Source organism: Salvelinus fontinalis, chromosome 15 (genome assembly GCF_029448725.1).
Source record: "Salvelinus fontinalis isolate EN_2023a chromosome 15, ASM2944872v1, whole genome shotgun sequence".
In the NCBI taxonomy this organism is placed as follows: Eukaryota; Metazoa; Chordata; class Actinopteri; order Salmoniformes; family Salmonidae; genus Salvelinus; species Salvelinus fontinalis.
The window spans coordinates 2,298,737-2,315,418 of record NC_074679.1 but is presented as its reverse complement, the minus strand read 5'-3'; the positions used below and the strand labels follow the sequence as shown (position 1 = coordinate 2,315,418).

Here is a 16,682-nt window from a genome sequence, read left to right as displayed (position 1 = left end):
ATGTTTCAGTCTTATTGATGCCAACTCTCGTCTCTCACACTGTAGACGTTTGGTAACGCTATCAACCCTGTTTGAAAATCCACATAGTGTCACATTCTCCATCATCCTCAAAGGTGTGAGACACCCAGTCTATAGCATGACTCGTGTTATCTGACTGGAATCTGACTCTAGTGTTATCTGACTGGAATCTGACTCTAGTGTTATCTGACTGGAATCTGACTCTAGTGTTATCTGACTGGAATCTGACTCTAGTGTTATCTGACTGGAATCTGACTCTAGTGTTATCTGACTGGATTCTGACTCTAGTGTTATCTGACTGGAATCTGACTCTAGTGTTATCTGACTGGAATCTGACTCCAGTGTTATCTGACTGGAATTTGACTCTAGTGTTATCTGACTGGATTCTGACTCTAGTGTTATCTGACTCTAGTGTTATCTGACTGGAATCTGACTCCAGTGTTATCTGACTGGAATCTGACTCTAGTGTTATCTGACTGGATTCTGACTCTAGTGTTATCTGACTGGAATCTGACTCTAGTGTTATCTGACTGGAATCTGACTCCAGTGTTATCTGACTCCAGTGTTATCTGAATGGAATCTGACTCCAGTGTTATAATATTAATATTTTAACCTAGATATTTCATCATAACGAGTGTTTCCATTCGACTTTAATTGATGGCAGAGAGACAGAGACAGAGGATCACAGAGGATGACAGAGAGACAGAGACAGAGGACAGACATGATGACAGAGAGACAGAGACAGAGGACACAGAGAGACAGAGACAGAGACAGAGGACACAGAGAGACAGAGACAGAGGACACAGATGATGACAGAGAGACAGAGACAGAGACAGAGGACACAGAGAGACAGAGACAGAGGACACAGATGATGACAGAGAGACAGAGACAGAGACAGAGGACACAGAGAGACAGAGACAGAGGACACAGATGATGACAGAGAGACAGAGACAGAGACAGAGGACACAGAGAGACAGAGACAGAGGACACAGATGATGACAGAGACAGAGACAGAGGACACAGAGAGACAGAGACAGAGGACACAGATGATGACAGAGAGACAGAGACAGAGACAGAGGACACAGAGACACAGAGACAGAGGACACAGAGAGACAGATGATGACAGAGGAGGTGTAGGAGTGAGAGGCTGAGAGGAAAACAAAGTGGAAGAGAGGAACGAGGACACAGAGAGACAGAGACAGAGGACACAGAGAGACAGAGAGAGTTAATATGTTAATATTTGAAGGAAAGGGGGAGACGTTGTCTGAGGGAAAGAGAGGATAGAATTGAAGAGGAGTGGAGAGAGAACTGCATTCTTCACTTCTGTGTTATTAACGGTCTGTCAGGGGAGAGGCTTAAAGTTTAGAGCTCACTCACTCACACACACACGCTCACACACACACTCACACACACACAAACACGCTCACACACACGCTCACGCACACCTAGAGAACAGAACTCCCTCAGATGAACTCCCATCCAGGTCTCTGTCAGGCACCTTCATGACCTCACTTTCCATTTCTCAGGAGAAGAGAACAAACGGAGAGAGCCTGTTTCCCAAATGGCCCCCTATATCCCTACATAGTGCACCAGAGGCCATAGGGCTACGGTCAAAAGTAGTGCACTATATAGGGAATAGGGGGCCATTTGTCCATTTGAACTGCACTCTGACTGGAATCTTTTAACCCAGATATTTCAATATATGGGATGTCTCCAGGGTCTCCTAGATACAGAGATGATGGGATGTCTACAGGGTCTCCTAGATACAGAGATGATGATGGGGTGTCTACAGGGTCTCCTAGATACAGAGATGATGGGATGTCTACAGGGTCTCCTAGATACAGAGATGTTGGGATGTCTACAGGGTCTCCTAGATACAGAGATGATGGGATGTCTACAGGGTCTCCTAGATACACAGATTATGGGATGTCTACAGATTTATGGCCAGATTAGTAGATTAGGTGTTTAAACAGGAAGAATGGGTTTCCTTACTGTTTCCACAGACAGACAGACAGACAGACAGACAGACAGACAGACAGACAGACAGACAGACAGACAGACAGACACTGCTATTACTAAGAACCCTAAATGTACAGAATTCCCTGATTAGTGATCGCTCTCTACCCACCTCTATGGTCACGTGATTACAAATGGTGCTCGTGGTAGGAGTGCCGTCTGTCTAAGTCTATGGTCAGGTATTTAAACGGGTAGGTTGGTCCTCACCTCTGTTTTGTTTGTGTGGGATTTAGGCCGCTAATAGCCAAGCCAAGCATTAATTTAGTCATTTATCTGTTATCCTTTGTGACTTGAAGTTGGTAAGAACTTATGTTTATTGACATTTCCACTTTGTATGCAGTAAATAGGCCTGCTTCATTATGATGTTAAATAGGCCTGCTTCATTATGATGTTAAATAGGCCTGCTTCATTATGATGTTAAATAGGCCTGCTTCATTATGATGTTAAATAGGCCTGCTTCATTATGATGTTAAATAGGCCTGCTTCATTATGATGTTAAATAGGCCTGCTTCATTATGATGTTAAATAGGCCTGCTTCATTATGATGTTAAATAGGCCTGCTTCATGATGATGTTAAATAGGCCTGCTTCATTATGATGTTAAATAGGCCTGCTTCATTACGATGTTAAATAGGCCTGCTTCGTGATGATGTTAAATAGGCCTGCTTCATGATGATGTTAAATAGGCCTGCTTCATTACGATGTTTTATAGGCCTGCTTCATTACGATGTTAAATAGGCCTGCTTCATTATGATGTTAAATAGGCCTGCTTCATTATGATGTTAAATAGGCCTGCTTCATTATGATGTTAAATAGGCCTGCTTCATGATGATGTTAAATAGGCCTGCTTCATTACGATGTTAAATAGGCCTGCTTCATGATGATGTTAAATAGGCCTGCTTCATTATGATGTTAAATAGGCCTGCTTCATTATGATGTTAAATAGGCCTGCTTCATTATGATGTTAAATAGGCCTGCTTCATTACGATGTTTTATAGGCCTGCTTCATTATGATGTTAAATAGGCCTGCTTCATGATGATGTTAAATAGGCCTGCTTCATTATGATGTTAAATAGGCCTGCTTCATTACGATGTTAAATAGGCCTGCTTCGTGATGATGTTAAATAGGCCTGCTTCATGATGATGTTAAATAGGCCTGCTTCATTACGATGTTTTATAGGCCTGCTTCATTACGATGTTAAATAGGCCTGCTTCATTATGATGTTAAATAGGCCTGCTTCGTGATGATGTTAAATAGGCCTGCTTCGTGATGATGTTAAATAGGCCTGCTTCGTGATGATGTTAAATAGGCCTGCTTCATTATGATGTTAAATAGGCCTGCTTCGTGATGTTAAATAGGCCTGCTTCATGATGATGTTAAATAGGCCTGCTTCGTGATGTTAAATAGGCCTGCTTCATTATGATGTTAAATAGGCCTGCTTCGTGATGTTAAATAGGCCTGCTTCATTATGATGTTAAATAGGCCTGCTTCGTGATGTTAAATAGGCCTGCTTCATTATGATGTTAAATAGGCCTGCTTCGTGATGTTAAATAGGCCTGCTTCATGATGATGTTAAATAGGCCTGCTATTATTACACGGATCTATATTAAGCTTGGTCTCATGGTCTCATGGTTGTGACTCCCCTGGGGGATCTGGAGCCATCAAACCCAATTACAAGGAGGGCTCTTATGACCTCATTTCAATGGCCTGAGACTCACTGCGTTGTCAGATAACACATTTAGCCTATCATGAAGTGACACTGCAACATTTACACACACACACACACACACACACACACACACACACACACACACACACACACACACACACACACACACACACACACACACACACACACACACACACACACACACACACACACACACACACACACAACGTTGTGCCAAGAAGGCTCTGTAGTGAGAAACCTCTAGTGTTCGTGCTAGAGGACACACGGAGAGAAACCTCTAGTGTTCATGCTAGAGGACACACGGAGAGAAACCTCTAGTGTTCGTGGAGGAGGACACACGGAGAGAAACCTCTAGTGTTCGTGGAGGAGGACACACGGAGAGAAACCTCTAGTGTTCGTGGAGGAGGACACACGGAGAGAAACCTCTAGTGTTCCTGCTAGAGGACACACGGAGAGAAACCTCTAGTGTTCGTGGAGGAGGACACACGGAGAGAAACCTCTAGTGTTCCTGCTAGAGGACACACGGAGAGAAACCTCTAGTGTTCGTGCTAGAGGACACACGGAGAGAAACCTCTAGTGTTCGTGGAGGAGGACACACGGAGAGAAACCTCTAGTGTTCCTGCTAGAGGACACACGGAGAGAAACCTCTAGTGTTCGTGGAGGAGGACACACGGAGAGAAACCTCTAGTGTTCCTGCTAGAGGACTCACGGAGAGAAACCTCTAGTGTTCGTGGAGGAGGACACACGGAGAGAAACCTCTAGTGTTCCTGCTAGAGGACACACGGAGAGAAACCTCTAGTGTTCGTGGAGGAGGACACACGGAGAGAAACCTCTAGTGTTCATGCTAGAGGACTCACGGAGAGAAACCTCTAGTGTTCGTGCTAGAGGACACACGGAGAGAAACCTCTAGTGTTCGTGCTAGAGGACACACGGAGAGAAACCTCTAGTGTTCGTGCTAGAGGACACACGGAGAGAAACCTCTAGTGTTCGTGCTAGAGGACACACGGAGAGAAACCTCTAGTGTTCATGCTAGAGGACACACGGAGAGAAACCTCTAGTGTTCATGCTAGAGGACACACGGAGAGAAACCTCTAGTGTTCATGCTAGAGGACTCACGGAGAGAAACCTCTAGTGTTCGTGGAGGAGGACACACGGAGAGAAACCTCTAGTGTTCCTGCTAGAGGACTCACGGAGAGAAACCTCTAGTGTTCGTGGAGGAGGACACACGGAGAGAAACCTCTAGTGTTCCTGCTAGAGGACTCACGGAGAGAAACCTCTAGTGTTCGTGGAGGAGGACACACGGAGAGAAACCTCTAGTGTTCATGCTAGAGGACACACGGAGAGAAACCTCTAGTGTTCGTGGAGGAGGACACACGGAGAGAAACCTCTAGTGTTCGTGGAGGAGGACACACGGAGAGAAACCTCTAGTGTTCATGCTAGAGGACACACGGAGAGAAACCTCTAGTGTTCGTGGAGGAGGACACACGGAGAGAAACCTCTAGTGTTCGTGCTAGAGGACACACGGAGAGAAACCTCTAGTCTTCGTGCTAGAGGACACACGGAGAGAAACCTCTAGTGTTCGTGGAGGAGGACACACGGAGAGAAACCTCTAGTGTTCATGCTAGAGGACACACGGAGAGAAACCTCTAGTGTTCGTGGAGGAGGACACACGGAGAGAAACCTCTAGTGTTCGTGGAGGAGGACACACGGAGAGAAACCTCTAGTGTTCGTGGAGGAGGACTCACGGAGAGAAACCTCTAGTGTTCATGCTAGAGGACACACGGAGAGAAACCTCTAGTGTTCATGCTAGAGGACACACGGAGAGAAACCTCTAGTGTTCCTGCTAGAGGACACACGGAGAGAAACCTCTAGTGTTCGTGGAGGAGGACACACGGAGAGAAACCTCTAGTGTTCGTGGAGGAGGACACACGGAGAGAAACCTCTAGTGTTCGTGCTAGAGGACGCACGGAGAGAAACCTCTAGTGTTCATGCTAGAGGACACACGGAGAGAAACCTCTAGTGTTCGTGGAGGAGGACACACGGAGAGAAACCTCTAGTGTTCGTGCTAGAGGACACACGGAGAGAAACCTCTAGTCTTCGTGCTAGAGGACACACGGAGAGAAACCTCTAGTGTTCGTGGAGGAGGACACACGGAGAGAAACCTCTAGTGTTCGTGGAGGAGGACACACGGAGAGAAACCTCTAGTGTTCGTGGAGGAGGACACACGGAGAGAAACCTCTAGTGTTCGTGCTAGAGGACGCACGGAGAGAAACCTCTAGTGTTCGTGGAGGAGGACACACGGAGAGAAACCTCTAGTGTTCATGCTAGAGGACACACGGAGAGAAACCTCTAGTGTTCATGCTAGAGGACACACGGAGAGAAACCTCTAGTGTTCGTGGAGGAGGACACACGGAGAGAAACCTCTAGTGTTCGTGCTAGAGGACGCACGGAGAGAAACCTCTAGTGTTCGTGGAGGAGGACACACGGTGAGAAACCTCTAGTGTTCATGCTAGAGGACACACGGAGAGAAACCTCTAGTGTTCGGGCTAGAGGACTCACGGAGAGAAACCTCTAGTGTTCGTGGAGGAGGACACACGGAGAGAAACCTCTAGTGTTCGTGCTAGAGGACACACGGAGAGAAACCTCTAGTGTTCATGCTAGAGGACTCACGGAGAGAAACCTCTAGTGTTCGTGCTAGAGGACGCACGGAGAGAAACCTCTAGTGTTCGTGGAGGAGGACGCACGGAGAGAAACCTCTAGTGTTCGTGGAGGAGGACACACGGAGAGAAACCTCTAGTGTTCGTGCTAGAGGACACACGGAGAGAAACCTCTAGTGTTCGTGCTAGAGGACACACGGAGAGAAACCTCTAGTGTTCCTGCTAGAGGACTCACGGAGAGAAACCTCTAGTGTTCATGCTAGAGGACTCACGGAGAGAAACCTCTAGTGTTCCTGCTAGAGGACTCACGGAGAGAAACCTCTAGTGTTCCTGCTAGAGGACTCACGGAGAGAAACCTCTAGTGTTCATGCTAGAGGACACACGGAGAGAAACCTCTAGTGTTCCTGCTAGAAGACTCACGGAGAGAAACCTCTAGTGTTCATGCTAGAGGACACACGGAGAGAAACCTCTAGTGTTCGTGGAGGAGGACACACGGAGAGAAACCTCTAGTGTTCCTGCTAGAGGACTCACGGAGAGAAACCTCTAGTGTTCCTGCTAGAAGACTCACGGAGAGAAACCTCTAGTGTTCATGCTAGAGGACACACGGAGAGAAACCTCTAGTGTTCGTGGAGGAGGACACACGGAGAGAAACCTCTAGTGTTTGTGGAGGAGGACACACGGAGAGAAACCTCTAGTGTTCGTGGAGGAGGACACACGGAGAGAAACCTCTAGTGTTCATGCTAGAGGACACACGGAGAGAAACCTCTAGTGTTCGTGCTAGAGGACACACGGAGAGAAACCTCTAGTGTTCGTGCTAGAGGACACACGGAGAGAAACCTCTAGTGTTCATGCTAGAGGACACACGGTGAGAAACCTCTAGTGTTCGTGCTAGAGGACACACGGAGAGAAACCTCTAGTGTTCGTGCTAGAGGACGCACGGAGAGAAACCTCTAGTGTTCGTGCTAGAGGACACACGGAGAGAAACCTCTAGTGTTCATGCTAGAGGACACACGGTGAGAAACCTCTAGTGTTCGTGCTAGAGGACACACGGAGAGAAACCTCTAGTGTTCGTGCTAGAGGACTCACGGAGAGAAACCTCTAGTGTTCGTGGAGGAGGACACACGGAGAGAAACCTCTAGTGTTCGTGCTAGAGGACTCACGGAGAGAAACCTCTAGTGTTCGTGGAGGAGGACACACGGAGAGAAACCTCTAGTGTTCATGCTAGAGGACACACGGAGAGAAACCTCTAGTGTTCGTGGAGGAGGACACACGGAGAGAAACCTCTAGTGTTCATGCTAGAGGACACACGGAGAGAAACCTCTAGTGTTCGGGCTAGAGGACTCACGGAGAGAAACCTCTAGTGTTCGTGCTAGAGGACACACGGAGAGAAACCTCTAGTGTTCGTGGAGGAGGACACACGGAGAGAAACCTCTAGTGTTCGTGCTAGAGGACTCACGGAGAGAAACCTCTAGTGTTCATGCTAGAGGACACACGGAGAGAAACCTCTAGTGTTCGTGCTAGAGGACACACGGAGAGAAACCTCTAGTGTTCGTGGAGGAGGACACACGGAGAGAAACCTCTAGTGTTCGTGCTAGAGGACACACGGAGAGAAACCTCTAGTCTTCGTGCTAGAGGACACACGGAGAGAAACCTCTAGTGTTCATGCTAGAGGACACACGGAGAGAAACCTCTAGTGTTCATGCTAGAGGACACACGGAGAGAAACCTCTAGTGTTCGTGGAGGAGGACACACGGAGAGAAACCTCTAGTGTTCGTGGAGGAGGACACACGGAGAGAAACCTCTAGTGTTCGTGCTAGAGGACGCACGGAGAGAAACCTCTAGTGTTCATGCTAGAGGACTCACGGAGAGAAACCTCTAGTGTTCCTGCTAGAGGACACACGGAGAGAAACCTCTAGTGTTCCTGCTAGAGGACACACGGAGAGAAACCTCTAGTGTTCGTGCTAGAGGACACACGGAGAGAAACCTCTAGTGTTCGTGCTAGAGGACTCACGGAGAGAAACCTCTAGTGTTCCTGCTAGAGGACACACGGAGAGAAACCTCTAGTGTTCGTGCTAGAGGACACACGGAGAGAAACCTCTAGTGTTCATGCTAGAGGACACACGGAGAGAAACCTCTAGTGTTCATGCTAGAGGACACACGGAGAGAAACCTCTAGTGTTCGTGCTAGAGGACACACGGAGAGAAACCTCTAGTGTTCGTGCTAGAGGACTCACGGAGAGAAACCTCTAGTGTTCCTGCTAGAGGACTCACGGAGAGAAACCTCTAGTGTTCCTGCTAGAGGACACACGGAGAGAAACCTCTAGTGTTCGTGCTAGAGGACACACGGAGAGAAACCTCTAGTGTTCGTGCTAGAGGACTCACGGAGAGAAACCTCTAGTGTTCCTGCTAGAGGACACACGGAGAGAAACCTCTAGTGTTCATGCTAGAGGACTCACGGAGAGAAACCTCTAGTGTTCGTGGAGGAGGACACACGGAGAGAAACCTCTAGTGTTCGTGCTAGAGGACACACGGAGAGAAACCTCTAGTCTTCGTGCTAGAGGACACACGGAGAGAAACCTCTAGTGTTCGTGGAGGAGGACACACGGAGAGAAACCTCTAGTGTTCGTGGAGGAGGACACACGGAGAGAAACCTCTAGTGTTCGTGGAGGAGGACACACGGAGAGAAACCTCTAGTGTTCGTGCTAGAGGACGCACGGAGAGAAACCTCTAGTGTTCGTGGAGGAGGACACACGGAGAGAAACCTCTAGTGTTCATGCTAGAGGACACACGGAGAGAAACCTCTAGTGTTCATGCTAGAGGACACACGGAGAGAAACCTCTAGTGTTCGTGGAGGAGGACACACGGAGAGAAACCTCTAGTGTTCGTGCTAGAGGACGCACGGAGAGAAACCTCTAGTGTTCGTGGAGGAGGACACACGGTGAGAAACCTCTAGTGTTCATGCTAGAGGACACACGGAGAGAAACCTCTAGTGTTCGGGCTAGAGGACTCACGGAGAGAAACCTCTAGTGTTCGTGGAGGAGGACACACGGAGAGAAACCTCTAGTGTTCGTGCTAGAGGACACACGGAGAGAAACCTCTAGTGTTCATGCTAGAGGACTCACGGAGAGAAACCTCTAGTGTTCGTGCTAGAGGACGCACGGAGAGAAACCTCTAGTGTTCGTGGAGGAGGACGCACGGAGAGAAACCTCTAGTGTTCGTGGAGGAGGACACACGGAGAGAAACCTCTAGTGTTCGTGCTAGAGGACACACGGAGAGAAACCTCTAGTGTTCGTGCTAGAGGACACACGGAGAGAAACCTCTAGTGTTCCTGCTAGAGGACTCACGGAGAGAAACCTCTAGTGTTCATGCTAGAGGACTCACGGAGAGAAACCTCTAGTGTTCCTGCTAGAGGACTCACGGAGAGAAACCTCTAGTGTTCCTGCTAGAGGACTCACGGAGAGAAACCTCTAGTGTTCATGCTAGAGGACACACGGAGAGAAACCTCTAGTGTTCCTGCTAGAAGACTCACGGAGAGAAACCTCTAGTGTTCATGCTAGAGGACACACGGAGAGAAACCTCTAGTGTTCGTGGAGGAGGACACACGGAGAGAAACCTCTAGTGTTCGTGCTAGAGGACACACGGAGAGAAACCTCTAGTGTTCGTGCTAGAGGACACACGGAGAGAAACCTCTAGTGTTCGTGCTAGAGGACGCACGGAGAGAAACCTCTAGTGTTCGTGCTAGAGGACACACGGAGAGAAACCTCTAGTGTTCATGCTAGAGGACACACGGTGAGAAACCTCTAGTGTTCGTGCTAGAGGACACACGGAGAGAAACCTCTAGTGTTCGTGCTAGAGGACTCACGGAGAGAAACCTCTAGTGTTCGTGGAGGAGGACACACGGAGAGAAACCTCTAGTGTTCATGCTAGAGGACACACGGAGAGAAACCTCTAGTGTTCGTGCTAGAGGACACACGGAGAGAAACCTCTAGTGTTCGTGCTAGAGGACACACGGAGAGAAACCTCTAGTGTTCGTGCTAGAGGACGCACGGAGAGAAACCTCTAGTGTTCGTGGAGGAGGACACACGGAGAGAAACCTCTAGTGTTCATGCTAGAGGACACACGGAGAGAAACCTCTAGTGTTCGGGCTAGAGGACTCACGGAGAGAAACCTCTAGTGTTCGTGCTAGAGGACGCACGGAGAGAAACCTCTAGTGTTCATGCTAGAGGACACACGGAGAGAAACCTCTAGTGTTCGGGCTAGAGGACTCACGGAGAGAAACCTCTAGTGTTCGTGCTAGAGGACACACGGAGAGAAACCTCTAGTGTTCATGCTCTAGTGTTCATTCGTCAACCATTTTGAAAAGAAGGTCGACGACATCCGATCCTCGTTTGCTAAGTCAAACGACACCGCTGGTTCTGCTCACACTGCCCAACCCTGTGCTTTGACCTCTTTCTCCCCTCTCTCTCCAGATGAAATCTCGCGTCTTGTGACGGCCGGCCGCCCAACAACCTGCCCGCTTGACCCTATCCCCTCCTCTCTCCTCCAGACCATTTCCGGAGACCTTCTACCTTACCTCACCTCGCTCATCAACTCATCCTTGACCGCTGGCTACGTCCCTTCCGTCTTCAAGAGAGCGAGAGTTGCACCCCTTCTGAAAAAACCTACACTCGATCCCTCCGATGTCAACAACTACAGACCAGTATCCCTTCTTTCTTTTCTCTCCAAAACTCTTGAACGTGCCGTCCTTGGCCAGCTCTCCTGCTATCTCTCTCAGAATGACCTTCTTGATCCAAATCAGTCAGGTTTCAAGACTAGTCACTCAACTGAGACTGCTCTTCTCTGTATCACGGAGGCGCTCCGCACTGCTAAAGCTAACTCTCTCTCCTCTGCTCTCATCCTTCTAGACCTATCGGCTGCCTTCGATACTGTGAACCATCAGATCCTCCTCTCCACCCTCTCCGAGTTGGGCATCTCCGGCGCGGCCCACGCTTGGATTGCGTCCTACCTGACAGGTCGCTCCTACCAGGTGGCGTGGCGAGAATCTGTCTCCTCACCACGCGCTCTCACCACTGGTGTCCCCCAGGGCTCTGTTCTAGGCCCTCTCCTATTCTCGCTATACACCAAGTCACTTGGCTCTGTCATAACCTCACATGGTCTCTCCTATCATTGCTATGCAGACGACACACAATTAATCTTCTCCTTTCCCCCTTCTGATGACCAGGTGGCGAATCGCATCTCTGCATGTCTGGCAGACATATCAGTGTGGATGACGGATCACCACCTCAAGCTGAACCTCGGCAAGACGGAGCTGCTCTTCCTCCCGGGGAAGGACTGTCCGTTCCATGATCTCGCCATCACGGTTGACAACTCCATTGTGTCCTCCTCCCAGAGCGCTAAGAACCTTGGCGTGATCCTGGACAACACCCTGTCGTTCTCCACCAACATCAAGGCGGTGGCCCGTTCCTGTAGGTTCATGCTCTACAACATCCGCAGAGTACGACCCTGCCTCACACAGGAAGCGGCGCAGGTCCTAATCCAGGCACTTGTCATCTCCCGTCTGGATTACTGCAACTCGCTGTTGGCTGGGCTCCCTGCCTGTGCCATTAAACCCCTACAACTCATCCAGAACGCCGCAGCCCGGCTGGTGTTCAACCTTCCCAAGTTCTCTCACGTCACCCCGCTCCTCCGCTCTCTCCACTGGCTTCCAGTTGAAGCTCGCATCCGCTACAAGACCATGGTGCTTGCCTACGGAGCTGTGAGGGGAACGGCACCTCAGTACCTTCAGGCTCTGATCAGGCCCTACACCCAAACAAGGGCACTGCGTTCATCCACCTCTGGCCTGCTCGCCTCCCTACCACTGAGGAAGTACAGTTCCCGCTCAGCCCAGTCAAAACTGTTCGCTGCTCTGGCACCCCAATGGTGGAACAAACTCCCTCACGACGCCAGGACAGCGGAGTCAATCACCACCTTCCGGAGACACCTGAAACCCCACCTCTTCAAGGAATACCTAGGATAAAGCAATCCTTCTGCCCCCCCCCCCCCCCCCCCCCCCCCCTTAAAAGATCTAGATGCACTATTGTAAAGTGGCTGTTCCACTGGATGTCATAAGGTGAATGCACCAATTTGTAAGTCGCTCTGGATAAGAGCGTCTGCTAAATGACTTAAATGTAATGTAAATGTAACATGCTAGAGGACACACGGAGAGAAACCTCTAGTGTTCGTGCTAGAGGACACACGGAGAGAAACCTCTAGTGTTCGTGGAGGAGGACACACGGAGAGAAACCTCTAGTGTTCATGCTAGAGGACACACGGAGAGAAACCTCTAGTGTTCGTGCTAGAGGACACACGGAGAGAAACCTCTAGTGTTCATGCTAGAGGACTCACGGAGAGAAACCTCTAGTGTTCCTGCTAGAGGACACACGGAGAGAAACCTCTAGTGTTCATGCTAGAGGACACACGGAGAGAAACCTCTAGTGTTCGTGGAGGAGGACACACGGAGAGAAACCTCTAGTGTTCGTGCTAGAGGACTCACGGAGAGAAACCTCTAGTGTTCATGCTAGAGGACTCTATAGAGTGATACTGAAATGGAACCCTATTCATCCCTAGCACTCTGGTCAAAAGGAGTGGACAGGGATCCATGTCAGACCCATCCAACGACATAGACACACTCCGTGGATCTCAACACAGCATGGAGGAGGAGGGGGGGGGGGGGACCTCAACACAGCATGGAGGGAGGGGGGGGGGGGGGGGGGGACCTCAACACAGCATGGAGGAGGAGGAGGAGGGGGGATCTCAACACAGCATGGAGGAGGGGGGGGGGGGGACCTCAACACAGCATGGAGGAGGGGGGGGGGGACCTCAACACAGCATGGAGGAGGGGGGGGGGGACCTCAACACAGCATGGAGGAGGGGGGGGGGGGACCTCAACACAAGCATGGAGGAGGAGGAGGAGGGGGGGATCTCAACACAGCATGGGGGGGGGGGGGGACCTCAACACAGCATGGAGGAGGGGGGGGGGGGGGGACCTCAACACATTATGGAGGAGGAGGAGGAGGGGGGGGGATCTCAACACAGCATGGAGGAGGGGGGGGGGGACCTCAACACAGCATGGAGGAGGGGGGGGGGGGACCTCAACACAGCATGGAGGAGGAGGGGGGGGGACCTCAACACAGCATGGAGGAGGAGGGGGGGGGACCTCAACACAGCATGGAGGAGGAGGAGGGAGGGGGGGGGGACCTCAACACAGCATGGAGGAGGAGGAGGGGGGGGGACCTCAACACAGCATGGAGGAGGAGGAGGGGGGGGACCTCAACACAGCATGGAGGAGGAGGAGGGGGGGGGGGATCTCAACACAGCATGGAGGAGGAGGAGGGGGGGGTTGATCTCAACACAGCATGGAGGAGGGGGAGGGGCTGGATCTCAACACAGCATGGAGGAGGGGGGGGGGATCTCAACACAGCATGGAGGAGGAGGAGGGGGGGGGGGGTTGATCTCAACACAGCATGGAGGAGGGGGGGGGTTGATCTCAACACAGCATGGAGGAGGAGGAGGGGGGGGGGGGTTGATCTCAACACAGCATGGAGGAGGAGGAGGGGGGGGGGGGGATCTCAACACAGCATGGAGGAGGGGGGGGGGGGATCTCAAACACAGCATGGAGGAGGAGGAGGGGGGGGGGATCTCAACACAGTATGGAGGAGGGGGGGGGACCTCAACACAGCATGGAGGAGGAGGCGGGGGGGGGGGTTGATCTCAACACAGCATGGAGGAGGAGGAGGGGGGGGGCCTCAACACAGCATGGGGGGGGGGGGGCAGCATGGAGGAGGGGGGGGGGCTGGATCTCAACACAGCATGGAGGAGGGGGGGGGGGGATCTCAACACAGCATGGAGGAGGAGGAGGGGGGGGATCTCAACACAGCATGGAGGAGGGGGGGGGGGGGGGATCTCAACACAGTATGGAGGAGGAGGAGGAGGGGGGGGGGATCTCAACACAGCATGGAGGAGGGGGGGGGGGGGGGGATCTCAACACAGCATGGAGGAGGGGGGGGGGATCTCAACACAGCATGGAGGAGGGGGGGGGACCTCAACACAGCATGGAGGAGGAGGAGGAGGGGGGGGGGGGACCTCAACACAGCATGGAGGAGGGGGGGGGGGGGCTGGATCTCAACACAGCATGGAGGAGGAGGAGGGGGGGGGGGTTGATCTCAACACAGCATGGAGGAGGAGGAGGGGGGGGGGGGTTGATCTCAACACAGCATGGAGGAGGAGGGGGGGGGGTTGATCTCAACACAGCATGGAGGAGGAGGGGGGGGGGGGTTGATCTCAACACAGCATGGAGGAGGAGGGGGGGGGGGTTGATCTCAACACAGCATGGAGGAGGAGGAGGGGGGGGGGGTTGATCTCAACACAGCATGGAGGAGGAGGGGGGGGGGTTGATCTCAACACAGCATGGAGGAGGAGGAGGGGGGGGGCCTCAACACAGCATGGAGGAGGGGGGGGGCTAGATCTCAACACAGCATGGAGGAGGGGGGGGGGGATCTCAACACAGCATGGAGGAGGAGGAGGGGGGGGGATCTCAACACAGTATGGAGGAGGAGGGGGGGGGGGGATCTCAACACAGCATGGAGGAGGAGGAGGGGGGGGGATCTCAACACAGTATGGAGGAGGAGGAGGGGGGGGATCTCAACACAGCATGGAGGAGGGGGGGGGACCTCAACACAGCATGGAGGAGGGGGGGGGGGACCTCAACACAGCATGGAGGAGGAGGAGGAGGAGGGGGGGGGGACCTCAACACAGCATGGAGGAGGAGGAGGAGGAGGGGGGGGGGGACCTCAACACAGCATGGAGGAGGAGGAGGAGGAGGGGGGGGGGACCTCAACACAGCATGGAGGAGGAGGAGGGGGGGGGATCTCAACACAGCATGGAGGAGGAGGAGGAGGGGGGGGGGACCTCAACACAGCATGGAGGAGGGGGGGGGGACCTCAACACAGCATGGAGGAGGGGGGGGGACCTCAACACAGCATGGAGGAGGGGGGGGGGGACCTCAACACAGCATGGAGGAGGAGGAGGAGGGCGGGGACCTCAACACAGTATGGAGGAGGAGGGGGGGGGGGGATCTCAACACAGCATGGAGGAGGAGGAGGGGGGGGATCTCAACACAGCATGGAGGAGGAGGGGGGGGGGCCTCAACACAGCATGGAGGAGGAGGAGGAGGAGGGGGGGGACCTCAACACAGCATGGAGGAGGAGGAGGAGGGGGGGGATCTCAACACAGCATGGAGGAGGAGGAGGGGGGGGCTCAACACAGCATGGAGGAGGAGGAGGGGGGGGGGGGACCTCAACACAGCATGGAGGAGGAGGAGGGGGGGGCCTCAACACAGCATGGAGGAGGAGGAGGGGGGGGGGGGACCTCAACACAGCATGGAGGAGGAGGAGGGGGGGGGGATCTCAACACAGCATGGAGGAGGAGGAGGGGGGGGATCTCAACACAGCATGGAGGAGGAGGAGGGGGGTTGATCTCAACACAGCATGGAGGAGGAGGAGGAGGGGGGGGATCTCAACACAGTATGGAGGAGGAGGAGGAGGGGGGGGGATCTCAACACAGTATGGAGGAGGAGGGGACATCAACACAGCATGGAGGAGGGGGGGTTAAACTCAATACAGCAATGAAGGGGAGATGTGGGGGGGGGGGGGCTGCTCTCATGGAAAAATAAATATAATGTAATGATGCTCCCATAACAAACAAAACTCTAATTCCATTACAGCACTGTTATGATAACATCACCGAATCTAATGTAATACCATGGTTACTAAAGAAAGAAGCAAGGAAAGGAAGGAAGAAAGAAAGAAAGAAAGAAAGAAAGAGAGAAAGAAAGGAAGGAAGAAAGAAATGTAAAAACTGTCTCACTGGAATCTAATGTAATACCATGGTTACTAAAGAAAGAAGCAAGGAAAGGAAGGAAGAAAGAGAGAAAGGAAGGAAGAAAGAAAGAAAGAAATGTAAAAACTGTCTCACTGGTATTTTCCAGGCCTGTTTTTAAGGACACACCTCCCATATTTCCACCCCTCCCATCTGAGCTCAAGCGAGCTGATATAAGACATATAAGACAGGTAAATTCCCGAACCATGACGCCATGGTTCGGGGATTTACCTGTCTTATATGTCTTATATCAGCTCGCTTGAGCTCAGATGGGAGGGGTGGAAATATGTGGAGGTGTGTCCTTAAAAACATTATCCAAAGTGCTAATTTCAGGCAGAACTGATGGGGATATTTAAAACCAACCCAAGGCTGGGTTTAGCGGTAACG

General features: G+C 51.9%; 1 protein-coding gene across 1 annotated transcript in view; it reads right to left on the bottom strand.

Moving 5' to 3' along the window:
* LOC129811260 (polypeptide N-acetylgalactosaminyltransferase 16-like) overlaps positions 1 to 16,682 on the bottom strand; it is a 100,910-nt gene that overhangs the window by 65,291 nt on the left and 18,937 nt on the right. The window lies entirely within an intron of this gene.